The sequence below is a fragment of the Callospermophilus lateralis genome, assembly GCF_048772815.1.
Source record: "Callospermophilus lateralis isolate mCalLat2 chromosome 11 unlocalized genomic scaffold, mCalLat2.hap1 SUPER_11_unloc_3, whole genome shotgun sequence".
NCBI classification, from domain to species: Eukaryota; Metazoa; Chordata; class Mammalia; order Rodentia; family Sciuridae; genus Callospermophilus; species Callospermophilus lateralis.
The window spans coordinates 3,457,947-3,462,327 of NW_027510155.1; positions in this window are offsets into that span (position 1 = coordinate 3,457,947).

Consider the following 4,381-nt stretch of genomic DNA (forward strand, 5'->3'; position numbering starts at 1 on the left):
TAACTGCATCCCATATTCTTATGGATTTTAATGTACATTTATACTTTAACGTAAAATAGATTTAATTTTTTAAAAGCCTTTCATGGTTGCTCCTAGGCAAAACCTCAAGAGCAGAATCAGAATCTGACTGTGTCTTTAGACATTTCTGAACAGTATGGTAACAGGTGAAATCATCCATAGATCTCATAGGAATGAATCACCTTATCATTTATTCATTATCTGCATCTACACAGCGATTTTCCTATGAAAATCTTGTGACTGTGGCTCAAAAAGATAATATGAATAATCTTTCTGCCACTTTTGAGGCCACAGGCCTAGAGACACAAGGTCCTGATGAAGCCAGATTTAATGTTAGGTAGTCAGTGTAGTTAGGTAAATCGGGTCTAATATCGAGTGAAATCGAAAATGGAGGCCATGCTGGGAATGACTCAGGGAAAACGCAGGACAATTCATGGAATGTTAATGAAGTCCTGAAAAGGCCCTAGGCCAAAGTCCACCTCAAAGAAATGTTAATGGAGCCCGGGAAAACAGCCCCAACAGACTTGGAGATAGCCCATCCCAAAAGGTGATAATTAAGCCCACCTGTGTCCCACCCCTCGGGCCTCCAACCTATATTCCATCACTGAAAGAACTATAAAAAGGGGAAAGAACAGCCCTTCCACGGATTCCACCTCTTGGGTCCCCTTCTTCCTCCGGGAGAAGTCTTTTCTGCTGTCCTTTAATAAATTTCTAATTTCTACTCTGACCTTGCCCCGGCGTGTGCTTTCTGGTGTTATTCTTCAACACTGGGGAAGCAAGAACTCGTCACTGGTCAACAGCGGTTTCATATTGGAGGTCCCATACCGAGATTCTACACCGAGGTAAGTGCACGCACCCCATGTCTGTTTGAGGTGCATCTTTCTCTCTCTTTCTCTCTGGAGGGTAACGTGGGCACCCGTCGGCTACTTAAACGCAACTAGTGCAGCCGCCACTCTTCAAGACTCGGGTGAGAGGTTTCTCGGCCTAGGCAGCTCTTAATAACCTGTTCAATACAGAGCAGGCATGTTGGGTTCTGCCAAAGCCTCTTCCAACTTTTCTGTCTGGGCCCGGAGAGCAATTGGCGTGAGTACACGGTGTCCCGAATCCCGATCTGCCTCGGATGCGTGGAGGTGGGCGAAGGAGTTTGGAACAACTGCAGAATTCCTGTCTGGGCTACTCTCAGACGATTCTTAAGGTTCCTTTCTCTTGAACCTCCTCCCGACAGCCCCCAGGGGTATCTAGGGTGATCGGTAGATGAATGGCACTGAGGGAAAGCCCCAATCACATTTGCCTCCGTATGGGCTACGCAACACTCCAAACCCCGCATCCAATCCCTCCTGGATGCTCCCCTTCCTTCGTGGGTCAGAAACGTTAGCAGTTCAGGTTGTAGGACTGAGAGAAAGGCATGGGATAATTAGTAAGACCTGCCCAGGTTCCCTAAGGTGCATAGGTAACTTTCAATAGTCTGTTTTACCGCCCAATGTTTAAAATGGGCTGTGTTCTCTTTAAGCTGCTAGAGAGGCATTTTTAGAATCAACTCCTCAGGTAATCTGCTAGTCTACAGAGCAAAGGCAACAAAAGAGAACATGTTTCTCTTTTAAAATGGGTTTTTAGTGGCCAGGAGGATACAGTAATGCCCTTAAGTCTGAATCCTCCCAGGGTCTCTGGCACAGGGCAAACTGAGACCCTAGCACTTTGCTAAAGGGGACCACAAACCCCTTGGCAAAGCAAGGTGAGAGACGGGTTTTCTGGACCATTTAGGAAGCTCAAACCTAGGGAGACGTCCCTAATGAGAACAGTTTTCTCTGGCGCAGCGTGGGCGCCTGAGTCCTGTTTTCTTCTCACTCAGACGGGAGCTTCTCTCTCTCCAATACGCCAGGTGCACCACTAGCCTGCGTATTAAAAAAATTGGGACAGTTTGATAAAATTTACAAAAAGGAAATGGTGTGAGGTGCTGTATGTTCAGATTTTCGTTGCTCTAAGGGAAAATCCTAAATTATGCCAACAGTGTAAAGTAGACTTAGCTATGATATCTGCTATGAAGAGAGAAAATCTTGGATTCACTGAGGAAAAAAATCAAGAGAAAAATTTGAGCCGATCAAAGTACATACCCTCTTCCCCCTTCAAGACCTAAGGCAGATAAAAACTGACTCTACTGGAAAAGTTAGGAGATATGCCAGATTGCCTGGGATTGGGTCTATCCAAAGGTGCTAATCCTATAAGTAAAGGGGAAACTGAGGATTTCCCAGCAGCTGCCAGAGCCACCTTCGCTCTGGGGAAATTCCTCATTCCTTCCCTGCGCTGTAAGGATTACTCCACCTGAATGCAGTAAAGTCAGTCACACTGAGGCCCTTAATTTTACACCTATAGTTGCCCCTATGTTAAAACATCTGGTCCACTCATGGGGAAATCTATGGTGCCACTGATAGGAGTCATAATTAAATGGAAGTTCAAAACCTGGAGAGATATTTTCTTATCTGGTTGTCTGATTGTTTCTTGGGGATAATCTAGGCTAAATGTGTGTCTAAAAGATGATGTTTCATTTTAACATCTGGTATCTAAATGAGTTTGAAGCATTGCACAATCTTGCAGTTAAAAGTTAGGGTTAGGTAATTGTTTAGTTTGATTTCAGATAATTCATACTTAGGATAGAAAATTAAAAGAACTCTACTTCCAAGTTGGCAAGTAACTCCCAATCATTCAGTTTTATTTTTTCATCAATTTTGAACTGGGTAGCCTGAAAAGATTTCACTAGGTGTACCAGTGCATTAATTTGGGCAAGGATAGTAAATTATGATTTGGTATCTGTTCCCCTTAGTGTGTAAGATTCAGGAAAAGAAAATGTTGGATTGGGACGTTGGTCTGGCTTATTAAAATAACATTGAGTAGCAACAGTCTTGGAAATTTTTAAAGCTTAATTTTAGATATACATGGTAGTGTGTAGTTCTCTTTTAAAATTTTTTCAGGTGATTTAATGTAACTTAGTACTACTTTAGAAACTTCAGAACAAAGAAAGTGGCTTAATGATCCTGAAGGGATCTCTTCTGATGGTAGCTTTATATTATTAAGTAAGATCCTATTTTCAGTTTTGTGTGAGCAAGTTTTTCTAGTGTAGGAAAATGTAAAGGTATGAAATTTTATAAATTGTATCTTAAACTTGTATCATAATTTTCAACATCCAAACCTGAAAATTGTGACTTATGGTTAAAATGCCTTAGGCATGAGGTTTGTGCTCAGAATTCCAGTTTTCCCAGACCTCAGCCAGGACTTAAGCTGATATGCAAATAGAAGAAGCCTGGAGCACTCAGTAGGAGACAGATCTGAGGCCCAAGAAGAAAAAATAGTAAAAGTGTCTTTTTATGGGAACTCAAACTAGATTAAACCAAAGAGTAATTACAGGCCGGTCAATTTTTTCTAGGACTTTTGCTTTTTTCTTAGATTCTGTATTTTTTTTGAGCTCATGATTTTGATCCTACAGACAAGTTAATGTTTTTCTGATAAGTTCTATTTTTGATCAACTATGGAGTTTTTAAACATTGCAATGAGATTTCACCTGAGAAAGCAACAAGGCTTTTACTATTGTGTTGTGTTACACTTGTGTTACGTGTTGTATGTCAGTATGTCTGTATGTGTGTATGTATGTTCATATATCATGCAGTGATATAACAATTGACAGATGAGGAGTGCTCATGAAAATTTTAAAAATGGATCCAAATATCTTTGATTCACGTGATTCAAATGGCTCAATTTAAATTAGGTAAACAGATGAAAGTAAAGATGTCTTTAAAATTAAGCTTATTATAAGTTTTTCTAGGTGTTCAAAAATAAAACCTAACAAAATGTTGATGTGTATAAAATAATCTGATTAAATTCAAAATTTACAAGTATTGTTTCAAAATGTGAACAGAAGGAGGTTAACAGATAAAAAGAAACTAGAAGGTTCTAGGTATGGATTTCATAGAGGGAAAATGTGTTTCTGGATAAGAGTCTATATGATTAAGTAATTAAAAGAGTTTAAGTAAATGATAAAAAGAAGGTCTGTGTAAGTTGCTTACAAATATAAGTTTTTGAGCAAATAATCTTAAAGAAATTAAACAGCTGGTTAAACAAGTGCTATTGTTTTAGAGAATTGTGCTATGTTATCTCTTTAAAAGCTAAACTTGGTTAATATAAAAACATCAATGTAATTGGTGCTATTAATGTGTTCACATCTTCCAGGTATACAAGTCTGATAGGTAGAAGCTTTAGAAAGAGCATTATATCAAGCTGTGTTCTAAAGTTGTATGGTAATTTTAGGCTTAAAAGAAAGACATGTTGGAGATATAATTAAATCATTTGTGTTCTATAACTGGGCTTCAATAAG